Raw genomic sequence first — 21,179 nt, 5'->3', positions numbered from 1 at the left:
GTCACTCAGGAACAACATGATTTTGCACACCTCATTAATAGCAAAAATTGGGCAGTATAAGTTATATTTTAGTATTTTTCAATAGAGTTCTACAGGAATTCCAGGTATTGTCTATAAAGAAGTTTTCTTACATAATAAATGGATTTAGAAACTGTCATTCAACTACCAAAAACATACTTAATTTGAGTCTTTAAAAATGGGCCATGGCAAATGAATTTAATTAGGACATGCTGTCCCAGAAAAGCTCCTACATGACTTTGAAGATTTGGAACAAAAATGGTCATTTAGACAACAGCAAGCTACAGGAGAGAAGAGGCAGCAGGGTTTTGTGTGACTTATTTTTTTTTTTAAGAGGGAAAAAAACTAATTGAAATCTTTGGGTACATTTGCATATTATTTCAAAGTATAGCGCATTTTAGCATGAATATACCTTTGTTAAAGTGATGGAAAATTGAACAATTGCTGAATGTAGTACTTAAAGCACTGAACCAAGAAACATTAGTAATGTTGCATGTTAAGTTTCAAATGCTTTGTCCTTTTTCCCTTCCCATGCCTGTTTTAATTTTTAATAACACGTAGTTGAAGTAAAATTATCAGAGAGCCCAAAAGCTCTGCTGAATTGTATTTAATCAAAAAAAGTAATGTTTCTTCTCTAGTGTCTCACATGCCAATGTAGGTATAAACTTTTCAATGAAATTTAACTATAAAGAGTCTATTTTGTTGATTCTTTTTTTCAGAAGACAGATGGATGACACCATAACTTCCACTGAGTGTAGCTCGCTGGAGTTTATGGAAATCCACTACTTTCCATCTTGTAGCCATGAAGTTTTTGTTTTGGTTTTTTGGTTTTTTTTTGTTTGTTTGTTTGTTTTTTTAAATACAAGAATAATGTCTGCATTTACTCTTTTAACGTGTAGTGTCACTGCATTCACCCAATAAGATTGTAAGATTAGTGACTGCCTTGTAGGAGAAACAGATTGTCACATTTACCTCTGAAGGGCATGTCAGCCATGTTGGATTCCCAAGTCAGTGTGAATTGATAAATAACAGCTGAAATTTTAAGTGGAGATAATCAGGTAGCTAAATAACCTTGTTCTAGTTCATTTGAGAAACAAAAAAACATGCCTTGTATTTGTGATTGTATGCTCAGGAGAAATAGTTGCAAGATAAGAGATGTAAGATGGAAAAAAGTCAGGAGATGAGTAAGTGCAAAAGTGAAGGGAGGACTGAACTAGAAGTAGGCTGTCTAGTTGCAGCCTGTTCAGACTGTCCTCTTGAATGCTTACCAGTAAAACTAGAATGTCAGTTTTGATCTGAAAGCGCAGATGATTAGGACTTGTACATAAAATCTGTGGAGTGGTCCCACTTCCAGCATCTGCAGAGGAGGTGGATGACAGCTGGGTAGTAGATGAGGCACTGAAGGAGAAATGACATGGTAGCAATTTGAAAGGTGTGGTAGACATGCTAATCACCTTTGGGTTTTGTGGAGGATGTCCATGTGATTTTCCCTATGAGCTTCTGACAGCATAGCATAGTGTAGAGACTTAGGAATGTGACACAGGTTGCATAGAAACACTCACATAGCTTTATCTGGGCCTGAGCTCACGTATTTACTCTTTATGTCTTATAACTTACCTAGCATAGCAGGTCCAAAATAGACCACTGATGGGAAAGTTACATCTTGCTCCCTGTCCCCCTCCCCACCAGCTCCTTATTCTGATCACTGAGGTGTTTTTGAAACCCACAATTTTTAGTGGGAAAAGGAGAGATTAGTTAGTAAATGCTAAATTAAGTGTCCCAAAGTCAAAGTTTCACACTCTACATTCCAAACCTGGAAGGTAAAGCCCTGCTGTGGTGGGTTAAAGCTGTTTGGTCCCTTAAGGAGACCTGCCTTGTGAGCTGAAGTGGAAGGAAGGTTGGAGATACAGAGTGGGACATGGTGATAAATCTGGAGAGTGCAACTGGTTGATTCTTCTGCCAGCACAGGGCCATCATGAGGAACTCTGATTCTCCAAGGAGATGCTCCTCCTGTAGTAAAACTATGTGAGCTGAAGAGAAACTAAATAACTAATAGCTTCCTCTTTGCAATCTCTTTTGACTAGTTAAGGCAACAAAGCTTTGGTGGTCGTGTTGTTGGGGGTGGAAAAAATACCATGCCTTGATCTGTTTGCTCCTAAACATGGTTTTCTGCCTTCATGGACTGTGTTCAGAGCAGTAGTATAAAACTGAGTTAGTTTTAATTTCCTTCAGCACCCTGTCCAACAAGCTTTGAGAGATTGTGTGTCACATACCAGACAGCTTTCCTCTAAAGTGATGCTTCTTTTCAATGGTAGTGGTAGGTTACTTTATGAACTGAGCTTCTGAAATTAATCACAAAAAATCAGAGTAAGCCTCAAGGGGCTCTTTTAAAGGAAACATTCCAGGTGTCTATATGGATGGATTATTTTAACCTTTTAGTGTAATAAAATGCTTATGTTCAGTTAAAACCATCTAATTAGATTACTTCCTAAAGTCTCTTTTTCTCCATAAAAAGGTAATAGTATGTCTTTTATTTTATTACAGTCTGGCCTATTTCATAGTGTTTATCTTAACATCATTAGAAACAGAGAGAGTTCAACTTGCATAGAAGCAAAGCTTGGTTTCTTACTTGTATTAGTAATGTAGTAATGTTGCACTGAATAGGCCTAATCCTGTGAGGGTGAGTGAGATCAAGGTGCAGTGTGAATTACCATGTTGTAACTTAAGACTAAATGAGTATAGATTTTGCAAAAAGATTGATGCTATGAATATGTGTAATAAGAAGACTGGAGGAAGTTTGAAAACTTAAATGCATGTAGACCTTCCAAAGACCTCTCTGCAGTGATATATAGGCAGATCAGCCCATGCTGCCCTTGGCTTCAGTTTTGATAGGTGAGTATTTGTTGTAGCCTAAAAGTCAGTGTAAAGTGAGGAAGCTACATAGGACCCTGCCAGTTCCAGGCACCCATCAGTGCCCATACGGACAACAGCTGTCTATTTGTTCAGGTAGCACCTTTTGTGTCATTCACATTCCTCATGACTTTAAAATGACTAAAAGCGTATTCAACAATTCATAACTAGTGTGTCACTCAGTAGTATTTGGTCCTATTGGGGCTGTACACGAGGTTGCTCTTGCTAAAAAATCTTAGAAGTCAAGTCTTGGATTTCTTCCACATGGAATCCAAACTGTGACCTAAATCAGTGTTGCATAAGATTTGTTCTGTGATAGGTTAAGTCTTAATTGTTATAGTTACACAAAACAGATTACCCACCCCACCCCACCCCTGCCCTTACCTCCCCTCCTCAGTCTGGCCAACTTCTTCATGGCAGACAGGAATTCTGAACTTTTGAAAATCCCAATATAATATCCTCTTTCCAGCATGTTTCAGAAGAGTAAGTATTCTTTAACATTTCTGTGGGTACCAGTTACAGGCCTGGATTGGACTATTTCTGTAAAACTCTGTAGATTAAATACAGAACTGAAGTGGTTAAGGTTGCCAGAGTCCAAGGCAGAAGTTTTTAACCTCTTTGGTGATGCAGAATAGCTTGTCAAACTGCTCTTCATCATCTTCCAACAGTCCTGGCTCTCTGAGGAGGTCCCAGATGATTGGAAGTTGGCGAATGTTACCCCAATCCATAAAAAGGGCTGCAAGGCTGACTCTGGCAACTACAGGCCTGTCAGCTTGACCTCGGTGCCTGGCAGGGTTATGGAGCAGATCATCCTGAGTGCAATCACACAGCACTTTCAGGGTGGACAAGGGATTAGACCCAGCCAGCATGGGTTTAGGAGGGGCAGGTCCTGTCTGACCAACCTGATCTCTTTTTACAATCAGGTGACCCACCTAGTGGATGAGGGGAAGGCTGTGGATGTGGTCTATCTGGACTTCAGCAAGGCCTTTGACACTGTCTCCCATAATATACTCCTGGAAAAGCTGGTAGCCCATGGCCTGGACAAGTGTACCCTCTCCTGGATTAGGAGCTGGCTGGAGGGTCGGGCCCAGAGAGTGCTGGTGAACGGAGCTGCATCCAGCTGGCAGCCAGTCACCAGTGGTGTTCCCCAGGGGTCCGTATTGGGTCCAGTCCTGTTTAACATCTTTATTGATGATTTAGATGAGGGGATTGAGTCCATCCTTATTCTATGTCTGAACTTACCTTATAAAACTCACACGGAAATGGAAAGCAATTCTGTGTATGGCATCTTGTTAAGGCTGTTTTGTGAGTTATTACTTTTGAGTGTAGAGTGTTTTATTCCAGTTCAGATGTTTGATCATACGATAAATATACATCAGGATGGACTGATTTGCTGCATGTAACTTGGGAATAGCTTCACAAAGACTCTTTGTTCAACAAGTTTCCAATACTCTTTAAATACAGCCGAACCTTTCCAACCTTAAAATTGTTTATTTGTTGGCTCTGCAGTTATGTCTGTGCCTGTTACCTGTGACCTCAGGTGTTGTAGCACTGGACTAGGGCTCCAGCCTCTGGGTACAGTGAGAGAGGCTCCATGTAGAAGTGCTGAACAAGGCTGAGGCACCAGCGGCTCCCAAAAGCCATGTTGTCACCTCTCAGCACTTCCCAGCTGTGACTGTCCTGGCAACCTTCTGAAAACATAGAAAAATAGCACCTTGGGCCTCAGCAGCTGTGGGCTTCCATTCCTGGTCTCAGCTGTCTCTTCCTGGTTGTTGTCCTTGTTCCATTCCCTGGTGGCTTATCACCCCAGACATGTTCCTTGACCTCTCCATTAGAGAGTCAGAGATCTATACAGATAAACACATTTCTGAATGGAAAATATTACAGCTATCTATGTTGCATTGGATTCCTTTCCCTGAAGTGTTTCAGGTAATATGTTTATGTGCGTGATATTAAGCCCCAAATATATGAAAAAACTGAATTATATAGTGAGCTTTGGCATTTATTTCTTGCTTGATCACGATAGTGGGAGGATGGTGAAATTGGTTTAATTGCAAGATATGTATCGATCCAAGTGCTACAGGTACAGTAACTCAAAACATTTAGTTTCTCACTTGTCATTAGTTTCCTCTTCAATGGTAAGAAGATTGACTTGCATTCTCATGTTTAGCAATGAATAAATGTCAATAATCTCACTGAATAGGTTGAAATAATGTAGCATTTGGTGTAAAAGGACTGTGAACCTTTGTAATGGCAGTCAATCTGTGAAAGAAAAAGTAAATAAGTTGGAATTGGAAATTATGGTATTGTGTAGTTTTTTCTTACTATTTTAAAAATAATTTTAAAATGCATATGAGGCCCATCTTTACTAATGATTCTGCTTAATAAAAAATAATATAAAGATACAGTCATGCTCTAAGGTATTTGAAAATTGCCTCAAGTTTCCTAAGTAGCTCAAGGCATTTTGACAAGTCAAAGGCTGTTGCAGTACCTGTGACAAATTCATGTCATATTTTGTAAGACACAATTTATTTTTACTCCTTTTACATACTCTCTGTGAATAGGAGATACCTATTATTTTAGAGATAATGAACAGATATCTGTGGGTAAAATTTATCTTTTTAATTCTTTATGTTAACATAATATGTGTCATGTTATGGGGTTATACATGATTAGGATGAAAAAAGTGAATAGAAATGCTAATAACTCATGTGAAATACAAGAATATATAGGTAAAATCCAAGCACACTGTCCTGTCATTAAAACAGGTGATTTCATTTGGGTTCAGTTGAATCAAAAAACTATTGAAGTCATCATACAGGCATATCTAAGTGCAAATTGGTTAATAATTTTGTTGTGGTCTTTGTCTAGAACCAACCTCAGATAATAGGGTGAGGTTTTTTCCAGTGATTTTAGGAGGTATTCACACCACTGGCATCTAATATTTGCTTTGGCTACTAGGTTTGAAGTCAAGAACCTAATTTTAATGGAGATACTCTTGACTTGAACCCTAGAGGAGATTTGCTTATGTTACTTATGTTAACTAGACAGTGTGAATCCGCTTTGTGAGCCAAACTGTACTTCTGTGGTCATTCAGTTGGCTTCAGTGCACTCAGCAGAATTGCATGGATACAGTAGAGACCAGAATTTGTTTGCTATGCTCTATCAGCATATATTCTTTCATTGAGAACAATAGACTAATATATTATTCACTTCTTTCATGAGATCTCAAGGATGTGTGTAATGAAAACAACCATTATGGGATTTTTTTTTCATGTCTGATGAATTGTTTATGAAGTCCTTTGTGTACCCAACAAAAAGGCCTCTCACTGAGAGAATTGGTTTGGGTGAGTATGTTAATTCAGAGGCCAGACTAAGACTGAATGCTCATACTAATCAGTTAATTTTTCAAAGGAATTCCAGTAAAGTAAGTAATCTAGGCCAAAGATGTAAGCAATACTAGATACCCACCATAACTGAAGAAAATTGCTGTTGGCAAAATTTTGTAGGGTATAATGGGACAATAAGTTTTTCTAAGCCTTCCCTAGGGAAAGGGAAAGGAAGACCTTTGGCCTGAATTTACATTCTGAGAAAGAGAAAAGCCATTTTAATTCTTTCCCACTAAATCTAATGTTACTTTTCCAACACTTGGTTGATACCTCTGTTTTTGGAATTGGCAGTCTGTTAAGAGACTGTAAGCACTGCAAAGGCCCTGGATATAGTAGCAATCTCTCACCCAAATTTAAAAGTACTACTCTTGAGTATTTCAAGATTCTTTTTTATTAATACTTGAAATATGTGGGTTTAGCTGTAAACATCTGGTTCTATATGCTTTCCTAGTGTTTCATATGTCCATCCCTTTATACACAATTTCTTGTAGAAGATCATAATATAAAATTGTTAAAAAAATATGACTGTTGTTTACTTAAGAATATTGTGAAAATTAAAGATAGGTGTTAAAACTACATGCACAGAAGCCTAATTTGAGTGCATGTTGTGTGAGAGATTTGTGCAGTGGTTTTCTTGTCTTCTGGGAGGTAATTGTTGTGACAATTTGTTATTAGAACACTTACAATGAATACATGAAGTCATCATTGAAAGATTTTTAAGAAACCTGTTAAAGCAAGTGAAGTCATGTTTGGTATCAGATTTATCTCTGTGCACAATGGTTGAGGAATGGAAGCTTCCATGAGGATCCTGGCCAACAATTCCATACAAAAGGACTGAACTGTGGTGCAAGTGGTTTGGTAATGTGTCTTTGTTGTAGAGGACAGTAAAACTAGACTGTGTTATTGCCTGAAATGGGTGATAGAAGGGAAAGCCTTATGATCTTCAGGTCTTAATTCAGAAGTGATTTTGAAGAAATGGAATTTGGTCATCAAGATCTTTTTTACAGTTAATAGTGCATTTGATTCAAGGTGATGTTTTGGGACAGCCAAAAATTTTTTTAATTTATTTTTTGCTTTGTAGATTTTTCCAAAGTGTAAATGGCATCATCTTTCAGCTTGGTGCACTTGTAGATGTCAGGAAACTGAAGAGTTAGAGCAAGAGGAACATTAATTCTTGCTTTCAAATTCACAAAGCAGACAAATGACTCAAATCATTTTCTTTACTGATAAGCCTTCTGCTTTTGTCTAGAGAACTTGGATTCATAATTCTAATTGCATAGATTAGGGGAAAGTATATTTTCTGCCCTCTTTGAAGCATTCTGCAGCATAAGATGCTAAAGTTTAGGAGAGTAGCTAATTGCAGCTGCAATAGTCATTCTTTTTACTCTAGTGAATATTGAGTGTTGTCTTACAAAACTGGCCAAATGTTCTTGAGCAAAGCATCATGTGATTGACTCTGGACTTTGATCTCCACTGTTCCAAGGGAATAATAATTCTTATGGTAACTCATAAAACACAATCTGGTCTTTTGTATGAATGTTAATGCCGGGATCTTAATGGATTAGAAACTGTGGAGGCATTAATGTCTTGTGATAAAAACTTCTTTTGCAGAAGATGGCCCTGCTTTAGGACATCTAGAGCTTCCATATTGCTCTTTGTTTTACTGTGCATCATCTATGCAGTATTTAGTAAAAAGCTACATGGATTTCTGTGAGATGGCTTTCCTCATAAGGAAACAGTGAAATATGTTGTCCTCAGGAAGCCCTGGGTTGTGTTTGCTTTCTAGGATTGGGTTGGAAGATGAATTTGAAATCCAGAGGAGGACCAGAACCTCCACAGGACTGCGACTGCCACTGTTGACCAGACTGCAACCATCATCTGTACCAACAGGTTTTCCTTCCTTTTATTTTGGACTGCAGAGGAACCATGTGGGGCCCATCACAGGGGCTAATGAAGACTATTCTGTAGTTGTATCCCAGGGTGCTGAGTTATACTTCTGGCTGGGGTTTGTGGGTTAAAACCAATCTATCTTTGGGTCATTGCATATATTGTAACATTTTTATTAAATTGTAACTGTTACTTACAATCTCTCTTGAGCTGGTTGCATCTCTCCTGCTGGTTTACCTTTAAACCAGCACGACCTCCAAATGAAAAAAATTCACAGCATGTAGAAGGAAGGAAGAAAGAATATAGGAAAAACAACACTGGTTTGTGGTAAGGCAATGTGTATGAGTTTTGACAACTTATTTAAAAGCTAGGGTTTTTTAGAAGTGATTTATACATAGGTAAGGCTTAGTGTTTTCCTCTTCCTTCCTTTCTTTCTTTTTTTTTTCTCCTTTCTCTTTGGAACAGGGGAAGGAGAAGAGTTGGAGAAAAGGAAGACTGATTTGTTTAGTAATGAGTCTGCATTTTTGTCATTTAACTTTTTATTTCCTTCAAGAAAACTTAGTATTTTGATGTGTGTGAAGAGAATTCCTCTGCCCGGCACTGATCTAGACTGGTCTTCAGTACTTCATATTTTAAACACAAATAAGTTTAATTGCAGCTGCTCATGAAAATACTTACAGATCATAAATTCATCTCTTAGAGTTCGTTGATTCTTTTTTTGTCATTTTAATGCTAGATCCCTTTTCTATTTCTGCATTCTGAAATGTTCCTCCAGCTCCTTCTTGAATTCTGGGCACTTAGAGCTCTTGGCCATTCTTGTGTTTCTCAAATGTCTTTGTGAAATTTGTGTATCTTTACCATTTTCAGCATAACCCTTGGTCTTTTGCAGATAATTTTTTTTCTACTTACTGTTGGATTTACATAGGAAGGATGTTAAAATGAACTTAGTGACCTTGACATTTCCCTGCCCATTGAGATCTGCCCATTTTTCTCTCTGTCTGCATCTCTATTTATACTTTCTATCCCATATTCTTTTTAGCCTTGTGTTGTTCCCTTTATGGGCAAATTTAATTTGTCTTTTCAGTTTTAATGTTTTCAAACAAATTTTTCCTCTGAAGATAAGTGATTGTGTCCTACTTCTGCAGAAAAAAAATAAACCATGTAATGGTCTTTTCCCTCTGAAATCAGTACTTCTAGTAATTGCAGACAGCTTAAAAATTGTGATTTAAACTTTTTTTTCTTCATCACTGTTTTTAGGCTTAATGTTTCTTTGCATCTGAATGTTCAGGTATGTTTGTATTCATGGCTATCAAGTTCAGCTAGCTAGTTTAACATTTTTGTCAGTTTACAAGGATATATTTGACTTATCTTTACTAATCATAAGTCCAATTTCTCTTTAGATCTCCAGAAATCATGATCTTTATCATATGTGCTTGCATTCTTATGTTAGCAGGGTTAGCATATCAAAAAAGTTGCTGCAGGCTCATCTTGAAAGAGCATGTTTCCAGAACCACTGTGCAAAGCCATAGGGATCTGGCTGTAGGGAACCATGTATCTCCCTGCCTTAGTCCCTTATTAAGATCAAATGGTGCAAGGACTTCACTCTTGAACCAGAAACACTTGATTGTATCATTGCAATAATTTTATAAGAGGTTCCTGACTGATTGCATCCCAGAGCCCGTCTCATGCTATACAACGATTATATGCTTTCTTTAAATCTGCTGCGGACTGTGATCCTATTTCTTTCATCTCTTTCATTATCAATTATGTGATTTGAAATATTTGAAACACTTTGTGCCTGTCTCACTTATTTTCTCATTTAAAAATAATTAGATGGAAGAGTTGTTAGTAGTCTAGGATTTTAAAAAGACTACTGTGCAGTAGTGGAAGTTCTTATCCTTAGCTTTTTACATCAAAAAATTATTTAAGTAAGCCAGAAGTTGCTAGCACAGTAATGCTTAAATGCAACCCAAAAAAGATGTGGATAATTCATTGGTTTTCGACTTCATAGTTTAGTCTTCCCTGTATGGTTCTTGTCCAAATGCTGTAGGCTTATACTTACCAAGTTAGTCCCAGCATAGTAACTTTTCTTGTTACTGTGATACAGTAGAGTGGATTGCCAGGCAGACAGCTCTAGGTGGGACCTCTACACCACCTCTTTGGTGCTGGGCACTGGTGTCCTTCCTTGAGTCTTGCTTTGTATGTATGGGAATCATAACTAAAACAGATGTTTAGGTACAAGAATGCTTTTTTACAGACTTGTATTTGTAGTAAAAGCTGAGTTACAAAAACACAGAACTACAAGTTTTTTTTAGCATTATACTGAACTGTAATTAATATTCTTAAAAACTGCAGTAGACACTAGCTTTTTCATTTGGTCAATGTGACCCAACATTTTCTGAAAGTCATGCTTTCTCTGTTCTATATATAAAGGAAATTGCTAGAACAGGCTGTTTGAGAACCTTCATTTTATCTGACCAGGGTTATCGTGGATTGACTGTGGCTTTATTTTGGATGATCCGTATTCCCAGAGATTATGCCACTGGACATCATATGATAATATTCTTCCTCATCTTCCCCAAGTTTCTTAAAAATATTTGTAATATCCTTCTTGATTAGATTACATTTTTGGCTTTAGGCTTTAAAGTGCTGCCCCCTACCTACAGCTGTCTTAAGTCAGAATGCTTTTGCAAAATATGCATGTTATTCTGAGTTATTTCAAAATTTGCAGTGTTCCTTAGTATCTTTCATAATTTCATTGCCTACAGTGTTGGTGTGCAATTAACAATCACTGAGTTAGAATAAGCACCACTTAGAGCAGGCTGAGACAAAGAAGCACTTCAAGGTGTCTTTGTTCTAGATGTCTGCTTGGAGGGTGACTTACTTCATCCATAAGCTGCATTGCCTAGGATGCTATCTTAGATATCTACCTCATATCTATTTTTAAATATATTTTGTGTATGATAAAAGGTTAATCTGACGACAGCAGTGTTCAGAGACGACAGCCTTCACTTGAAAGTTTTAAAATTTAGGGCAGCCCATTGCACAAGTGCTTCAGATAGATTAGGATCAGCATTGTCCCAAGAAGTAGGGAGATATATAGAAAAGAATAAAAAGTGGTTTCAAAGATGCTATAATACAAATTTCCTGAAAAGAATGTATGGATGAGAGAGAATAATGTCAGGGGGAATCTCTTCACAGTAGCTTGACATTTAAACCTGATCTGCCAGAGAAACAGTCATGAATATGAAATCTAAATGTCACTTCTGTGCTTTGTGGGTTTGTTTCTTTATATTGTAGATATCCAAAGCTGTAAAATATGTAATCAAATTTACTATAGCAGTAAAGTTTGGGGTTTATTCCTTTTTTATTGTAAAGAGTGCCAAAAAAGTAAGGAAATCACCAGAGTGACTACTTAATTGTAACTGTCAGAATTGGAAATCAAGTGGAAAGCACTTTTTGAAATTAATGCTGAACATTTTCATTACTCAGTTGGACTTGCATGGTTAAGGCAAAATATACACCAATTAGTCTGGTTCATAAACTTATGCAAGCCTGGGTTTCTGTTAGTTTTTTTCTTTTCTTTTCGATCACAATGTACCCTGATATTTTCTTCACTACCAGTGTGATTGCAGAAAGCAGTGATTGCTACTCATTTATTCTGGGGGATTTATTGTACTTAGTTTGGCAAGAATGGGTAAAATTGAAAACCTTTAGGTATCTCAGTGAGCAGTCTCTTTAATTCTTTATCTCCCTGGAACTGCAGTGCAACTTCCCAAAGTCCAGGCATTTCAAGCCACCACTAACACCTAATGCAATGCAAAAGCTGAAGCTGAGGCCAGACAGTTGACCAAATTATAATGCTACCCACAATGTCTTGCTTGCCTGCTGGTAATTTCCAAATATGAATATCTATGCATAGTTTGTTTTAGGTAATAAGAATGTTAATCTGTAAATGAACCTCTGAGATACAACTGGAATAGGCTGGACAAATATTAATTATTATTCATTAAAATGCAAATGAAAATAGGCACTTCAGAGAGAGTTTAGGTAGTCAGATGAAATGAAAGACAGGATATCAGTAATTAGACACTTACAAAATGCATATAATATTTTACCATGATTGATGGGTGCAGACATTGTAAAGGTCTTTTTCCTTCAACTTTGTGTTGCAGCCTCACAACAATTTTTTGTCTCCAATGGATGTTTAAAATATGCAGGTACTGCAGCTCATATTTAAATGTTATTAAATGTATTCTAATAGTAACTACTTCCATGGCAGTAAATTTTAGCTGTATGACTTGCACTCACTTTAATGAATTCTGTAGTTAAATCCCTGTGCACCATGTAAAAAATCCTACTCTCAGTTTACAGAGTGAGATGGGAATATTTTAGTTTAGCACTTAGTAAGCATATGTTTTCTACGTTTACACAGGCTTTATACTTTCAGTTCGGTGCTCAGGTAAACAAAGCCCTCTATGTACAGATGTCAGTCAAGTAAGTAAGAAAAATGACAATGACAATGAAAATGACAATTTTGTGAATTTTTCTTCTGAATGACATGGAAGGCTTGTTACAGTAAGCCCCCCAAAAGGTGTTGCTCAATTAAGAAAGATTTATAGTGGCTATTTTGTATTTACAGTGCTATCCCTAAATATGAACAACAAAGCTTGGGACTTTTCGGATATAGACACAACTGTACAGTGTATTCCTATTAACTTCTAAACATCCTTTGAGGTATAAATTTGCAGGAGTCTGCTCATGGCTGTATGATAAGAGAGATGGCACTTGGTCTGATATGAATGTTGTAAATGTTTCATTAAGCCATATCTATATGTATATATACCCCTACATAATTAATACTAAGTATAGCCACATGTCAACATTTAACCCTTTATTGTCTCCTTAGATGTTAAAAAGATCAAGTAATGTAAAAATAAATGTATGTAATGTTAATTAGTCATCTGTTGAATCCCTTGAACCTAGAAGGAAATGGGATCCAAATATAAATTAAATAGCGATATCCTATCTACTAATAACCATATCTTAAAGCGTATTTATTTTAGATACTATTGAGAAGACAACTTTTCCTATTTTAAAATTAATTAATTATTTTTTAAAGTGAGTTCAAGTGACTCATTTTCATAGTCTGTTAAAGAGCTCGTTGTGATATTTTCTTTTTGTAGAATATTATTGTGAAATTTGATCAAGTAAGATCCTCTTATAGGTACTATGAAATAATGTCTAATAAGAATTAATTGCTTATTAGCAATTTCTCTTTGCCCTATGATATCACCAAAATGGGAGATTATTTTAATGTCATTCAAATTAATTAACATATATTTGGGAAATATAAATTATGGTCCAAGTCCTTAGTGAATTCCAAATTGCATAGTGTTTTACAGAGGGCAATATCCAAGACTTTTTCCATTTGTGTCAATCCCTGAAGTATAATGTGAAAGAATCGTGAGGTAAAGTTCCCTGGGAATTGTTTTGCTCTTTCCTAAAGCCGGGCTTTCAGTGTCATCAAAACCAGATAAAAAGTACACTAGATATGGATCAGGAATTGTAATGATGTGAGGAAATGAAAAGGTGCGAGAATTAAGTATTTCATAGCTTCATTCTAGTCAAGTACGGCCAAGGCAGAAGAAAAGGAAAGTTGCAATAAAATGCTCTGTGTAAATGCTGAAAGAGAATTTGGATGATTGCCCTTTTTCTTTATGTATGTTGACCCTTAAAGTAACTGATATGGTGATGTCTGTAAATTTTCACACTAGTGTCACTCACTGTTTGCATCTCTGCCTGTTATAAATGCCTTGAAATAATAAAAAAAAAAAAGAAGGCAGACCTCATTTTCATACGGGGAAATACTTTGCTGATTTTCTTTATATGAGTAGGTAAAAGGCACAGTGTGCAGGAAATGATAGAAATGGAAATTCTCTTCATAGGAGGTAGAAGTGAAATAATATCACTATGAAGCCTAGAAATAAAAAATCCCCATCCTCCTCCCATTTGAAGAACACATGGACAAACCCAAATTTCTTCCCTTGAGTTTACTTCCAGTTGTAACATCAGGACTTTGCAATACTTATAAGATAGCATTTACTTTCTATTACCTTTTTATTCATTCACTATATTACCTTTTTACACCTTCATCTGCTGTGCCCTTATTATTTCTCTCTCTGTTAACGTGAACTGGTATCTCTACAAAATGCAGTATTTCATAATGGATTTTCAAAAATCTTTATGATTTTTCATTTCAATGTAATTTGGAGATGTTTAGGTATGGCAAGCAGTAATGTCCCTACAAAAGCCTACTTGGGCCCAGGGAGTCACAGACTATAAAAATAAATCTGAAGAAAACCTTCCAGTGCCAAAATGTTCATAGCTATGGTGAGAATTCTGTGATTTAAATTTATTTATTTAATGTAAACCTTGCTGTAAAATTTTATCTCTGAGCTTATTATTATTCTGTTCTGATATATGTGTGGCTTGCAAATACACGGTTATAAAAATACTCCTTTACCCTGTGTTACAAAAAAAAGTACATTTGCAGATTCAACTATTAGATAGAAAGAGTACATAAACATAGTAAATGTCAGAAAAGACACAAAAGGAAGTGAAAAAATCCAAAGTGGATTTGGACTGCTACACATCAGAGATACAATGTCAAGACAGATTAACATGCAAAATTTAAGAGATGTAGATCTGATTTTATACTTCAATTTGTGTTTATTTACATAAATGATTCTTCTCATGAGCTTGTTGGGTCTATTATGTATAACTTTTTATGTTACAGATGGGGTTTCTGAAGGCTTGGAAACTTATGTAGTATTGCCAAGCATATTCAAAAAATTACCAACTCTGTTTCACCTAAGGAGGAAAAGGAAAAAGTGAGCTATCAAAACAGCTGTGTGTGTGTTTGTGCACACAATCTAGACAAATTTTACATCAGAAAATTAAGTTGTGTCTCAAGATAGGCTAGTTAAAATTAATTGCATAAACTGTATGTGTTCATGCAGTTTGACTCTACAGAAGGTGAAGACACTAGACATTATAATCTAGAACGATTTAATGGATCTACATAGAAATTGCAGAATGTCAAATTGTGCCATTGCTAGTATTGCTGGTGTAACAGTTGTTACTGAACAAGGTATCTGGGAAATAAATATTTTCAAAACTGTAATAAATATGGGTGGGGAAAAAAGTCTGTATGGAAAAGAACTACCCAACAGTGCCATTTATTTTGAAAATCAGCAGATTGAATCAGACAAACATTGAAAGACTGTTCTGATTGTAAATGAGGTTTATCAAATGATTGTCATAACAAAATAGAAGCACATAAGAATGAGCGAAATAATGGTAGTTTTGCTATCAACAAAATAGTGTAAGAAATACTTTTGTAGCTTACAGATAATTTTGCATAAGATGATCACAAAGGTAACAAGCACAAGTAAAAACAAAAAGACTCTTCTACATAGCTTTTCAGCTGTACCTTTTGCCAAGGAATGTGAAAAATGTGTCCTCTGGTGAACAGAAGGTTGTCACATCAAGGCTAGTTTTAAAAAGTTTGTGGCAAGTCCTTGTTTACTCACCTGATATATTTTAGTAACTGCAATTATCACACATCAGAAAAATTGTTGTTAAGGTGTTTAAAGCATTCATACTAACTCATAATCTAAGGTGTATTGGCATAGTAAACTGGGACAGTTCTGGAATTCTAATTTTAATGTTTGCAGTCAACAGGATTCCTATTCTTGGTTATAAGCATTGGGTGCTGGATTGGTGTCATGATGTTTTGTTATGCGATCTATTGCAGATTCTTGTCATAAATGACTGCAAAGTTGGCCCTTTACTGTGTGCATTTCTTCTCAATGCTATTAGTGGCACCACACTCTGCTAGTGGAGGGCTCAGAGCTAGTTGTGTTTTTCTTTTAAAACTTAAACTTGATTATGTGGCAAGAAGAGGGAGAACATCTACATCAACTGTCTGTTGCATTAAATCACTGGAACCACAGTTAAGTCACAGTGTTGGAATTGAACCCCAGGAACATATCCTTCTTCTTTTGTAAAGGATATTTCTCTTTTTTTTAAATACTGTTGTTGTGCGAGACTTAATAGATCTAACTGGCCTCAGGGATGAACTCTGAAGCATTTCACCTTTGAACTTAGAAAGGGAAAAGAATCTGGACTTTGTTTTGTTCACAAATTATTTCTCACGTATCAAATAGAAAAAAACAAAGAGAATTTCAGTTACTGAATGTGAATTGTATCTTATTTCTTAAATGTAAATCCATTTATTTTGAAATGTCAAGAATAGACAATCCACCCTCTAGCAGAAATTATTTTTTATGGTAAGGGCTTGTCAGTGTTTTGTTATAATTCTCTTCTTCAGGCTATGGAAATTTGGTTCAAACCAAGAGCTGAATCAGAAATATATCAGCCTCACGATAAACTTGATTTATCAAATTTGGCTGAATCTGGCTTCATTTTAGACAGTTCAGAAGTTCAACTAAAAAAAAATTGTTGTTTTTGGCCACTGCTGTTTGCATTGCTCAAATGAACTGTTTATATGTAACTGACTGTTTTGTGGTGCTTGTGTGGAACTCTTGTGGTGTTTATATGCCTTCCATTTATGTTGATAAAAAAATAAACACTAACATATGGATGAGATATGCCCAAGTAACTCAGTTACAGTTCCTAATTTTGCCCACTGAACTTGGTCTAAAATTCTCTGAATTATAGTCAACTTGTGTCATGGTTTAGTCCTGGCAGGCAGCTCTGCCTTAGATGGCTGCTCACTCACTCCTCCTCCCGTGGGAGGGGGAAGAGAATCAGAAGGGTAAAAGAGGATTGGGATAAAGGTAAAGAAGAAGTGTTGTGCACAAGCAAAGCAAAGGAAGAAATTCATTCACTGCTTCCCATGGATAGGGAGGTGTTCAGCCATCCCCTTGAAAGCAGGGTTTCATCACGCTTGGGGAGACAAAGGCCATCATTCCCAATGTCTCTCCCTCCCCTTCATCCTTTGTCCCCCATCTTTATATAGAGAACATAGTGCTCTATAGTGTGGAATATCCTTTTGTTTAGTTGGAATATTTTGTCCCAACTGTGTCCCCTCCCAATTTCTTTTGCCCCCACAGCCACCTTGCTGCCCTGTGAAAAGGCCTTGACTGTGTAAGCATTGCTCAGCAGTGACTAAAACTTCCATGTATTATCAACACTCTTATCAGCGCAAATCCAGAACACAGCCCCATATGAACTACTCTGAAGAAAATTAACTACTAAACCCAATATGTTGATATTAATTCAAAGAAGACTGAAAGCCTAGTAAGATAAATTTTCACTTCTTTGATTACTGGGAGAGATTTACTGCTGAATGAAGGTGTCTACCTCATGCTGTCAGTGAAGTAAGATAAACCACAAAAGGTATTTCATTCTGTTTTACAGTGGGCTTCTTGCTCCAAGTCCTCAGTTGGGGCAGTGGTGGGAAGCTCTCAAATGAGATTAGATATAATACAGAATTGCCTCACTGTAGGCAAACCTGGGTGCAGCTAAAGAAAAGGTCCTTATTGTGATCTATCTTCTTGTACTCAACTTACTCTGCTCCTTTGTGTTTTTCTAAAGGCAGAGTAAGGAGGTTACATTAGGAATAAGGCTGGGGATTTCATTCAACTCCAAGAAAGGAATTGGGACATAGAGCAAATAGATCAGAAGAGAATGGTGAACAGTTACGATTTTTTCTGCTTAGCTGGCATATTTCTCTCTTTGTTAAAGAGATTTTGAGGTGTGATTGTATAAAGGCAGAATCATTCTGTTTTTTGCTTGTTGTCAGTGTGCTGTACTTAGTTTACTGGACTCTGTTTGTATTGCTTGGTTCCTGGGCCAATTAATTTTTCAAAAATTGAATTTTTAAAAGTTTTAGTAAGCCTCTGTAAGGATCTAATATTAATTGTTTGGCTTTGTAATGGCTGACAGGAAACAGATGGTGTTTATTTTTTACTAAAAAAACCCAGACAAAATAAAAATCTCTTTCAACATACTTGGGAAGGTATGGGCAAGACTAAGACATGATTCAGAGGAATGTCCTCTTAAATTAGAGTTTTGAGATGGCTGTAAGTAATGTGCTCAGATGGCATAAATGGAATAAAGGATGAGAGGAGAAAAGGTTCCAAACAGATGCCTGGCAGCAGCTTTACACAGAAACAAAAAATGTGTGGAATGATGTTCTAGATATGATTATGCAATGAAGAGTTAAACTTTGGGTTATTCAGAGAAATTAGAAAGTATCAGGGGCATGTGGGACACAGTAAGCTTTGAAATGGAAGGAGACATTAAAGTATGCTTATCCTCATATGTTCTTGGCTGTACAGAGATACTAATGCTGAATTTACTATTGCTTTTACATAGTTTATATCTGCTTATTTATAGGTTTCCTCTGAATTTGTTGCATGGAAGATTCCCATCCTTATGGTATTGTTTTAACATGCCATGGAATTATGATGGTTGTGAAGTCCTTCTCTAGCAGTGGATAATTAATATTTATTGTGGCAGAAAGGTGCGTTTAATTTCTATTACTCATTGATTTTCATATGGAATGTTAGCTTGACTCTTTGCTATCGACTCTTTGCTATCAACTCTTTGATTCTTCTTACAGAAAATTTGAAATATGTCTTGAATCAATAGCAATTAACTTTCCTTAACTGAGACATAACTTACAATCCACAAATCTATGATCTACATAAAGCAGTTCTAAAACTAGACTACTAAAGTGGACATAGTTTTTACATGGCTAACAGTGAACTGCAGTTTGTCTGAATGAAATATGTAGTTTCCAGTTTATATTTTAATTGCAGTTATACGTATGTCTGAGTAAAGAAAAATGTCTCAAAAATAATAGCTAACTTGCTGTTGTACACTTAAGTTGTTTCTCACGTAAAAAATTGATTCTGAAATTATACAATTCATCATAAGTGAATCTATTTTTGGGTAACACAGCTTTGACTAAAAAATTAATTGAAGGTAGCAAAAAAATGTTTTTTTCTGCAACTTGTGTCTGTATAGTTTGACCATAAATCCCTCATTTCTGACCAGTAAACAAAAGAATACTTCCTCTGAAATAGCATGATTTTTATTAAATTTGTGATATTTATGGGCAAAACCAGGAGGGTTTTGTAGAGTTACTGTTTTAACAGTCAATAATCTGACTAGGACAGTTGTTTTGTAATAATTGTATTTCAATCTGTCCAAAGCTATTCAAGTCACTTTTGTGTAGTAGTTTCTAACTGACTTGCTTTTCCACTGTGTGTGAAAAATTTGACCTCACAATGATGTGGACATGTCATTTTCTTAATAAGAAGGCTGAAAACCACTGGATTTTTTTTCAAAATTATTTAGTTTGATTTTTTTGGAAAAAACTTACTGAAACTACAAGAAAGATGGTGCAAAAAATCCCTCGGTAGCCAGATATGACTGGATTGTCTATAAAGTACTAAAAAAATTAAAATCCTCTAAAAGATCCTTGAAACTGCTTCTATATAAACTATATAAAATGTGTCATGGTTTAGCTGAAGCATTATTGGCAGTTACTTGTCCTAATAGATGTGCTGTCAAAATTCATAGCAGCAAATCCTGTAAAATACTGCAAACATTAAAATATTTTATTATGTTTTGAATATTCTAAAACTTCACTGGCTTTTTATCTATTTATTTTAATTTTAGGAGTAAGAAAGAAACACTAAGCAAAATGTTAATCATAATGGTTGTGTGTTAGCAATTGAAAATTAAATAAAACCAGAATGTTCAGGTATTATCATGAGAAAAGGGAGGGAGTAATATTCTTTTTGATTGCTATAATGTAAAAAATAATTGGCTCATTGTCATAATTACATTCTTGTTCATGATATCAAGGTCAAACAAAATAATAGTAGCAGTAGAAGGATGTCATTTTGCTGATTCTGGCAGATACTAATTGAGGTAATAAGAATTAGGTGGGGCTGAGAAGAGGCAGGTGAATATCAAACCCAGAGGATCTTCAATGTGTTATATATTCTTTACCATCCATTCTGGGAATTCCATATTCGACTATGGACTGGAAAAAAGATGGATGGTAATATTTCCTTGTTTTCCAGTTAACTTTTTTAAAAATGCTGTTTTCAAGATGATACTACAGTGGAATGTGTATATTCTTAATTCAAACATAAAAAACCGTTTTTTTTAACAGAAAAGGCATGTTTTCTGTTAAATGTTTACATTTTGAAGTACTGAACTCTTAATTTTTTATTCTGGTTCTAAAAATTTTTTCCTTGGTCATTAAAAGAAGTCATTAATAGTTTCAGCAAATGAGAATAGGCTGTTTCTCTCCCTGCTCTTTACTTTGACCTGTTCAGTGGTTAAAAAAAAAAAACAAAACCAAAAAACCCCATCCAAACAAAAAAACAAACAACAAAACAGAAAAAAGAAGTAGTTTAAAAGATTTATGCCAGCAGAACATGGAGAAGAGTATAAAACAAGCTTGACATTAGTTCTAAACAAATAGATGATTAACTGAATAGTATTAATGATTGCTCAAAAGGATTTTGATTAGTCCATTCTACCAGCTCAACTTACTAATATAGAAGGCATGGTGACAAATGTGTTAAAAGAACCATGTTGATTAGACAGCGTCATTTTTTTACCCAGTCCCTGGCAAGGTAACAGTACATGAGGTATAAGGCCAAAACCTTACCAGCTGAATAAACATGAGAATGATTTTATGCAAAATTGTTGTTGTGATACTTAGGAAATATTTCTACCTAAGTTCTCCAACATCTAATTTTGCTTTATCTAATTAAATTTTCTACATGTTAAGTAAAGATTCTTGGATATAAGTTTGAAAGGGCAGTAAGGTTACAAAATCAAACAGAGTATGCATGTTAAATTACAAAAAAAATTTGTTTTCTGAGTCCTAATTGGTTAATTTGATTTAGCTAAAGCTTT

The 21,179-nt window shown here is 35.7% G+C and overlaps 1 protein-coding gene across 1 annotated transcript in view; it reads left to right on the top strand.

The window, feature by feature from the left end:
• THSD7A (thrombospondin type 1 domain containing 7A) overlaps positions 1-21,179 on the top strand; it is a 268,432-nt gene that overhangs the window by 20,027 nt on the left and 227,226 nt on the right. The window contains exon 3 of the mRNA XM_071560812.1: positions 18,633-18,759. The gene's annotated coding sequence lies outside the window, so the exon portion shown is untranslated. The remainder of the gene's footprint in view (positions 1-18,632; positions 18,760-21,179) is intronic.

This window comes from Pithys albifrons, chromosome 7, assembly GCF_047495875.1.
Source record: "Pithys albifrons albifrons isolate INPA30051 chromosome 7, PitAlb_v1, whole genome shotgun sequence".
Taxonomy (NCBI): domain Eukaryota; kingdom Metazoa; phylum Chordata; class Aves; order Passeriformes; family Thamnophilidae; genus Pithys; species Pithys albifrons.
Note: the sequence above shows the minus strand (reverse complement) of the source record. Positions and strands in the feature narration are given on the sequence as shown.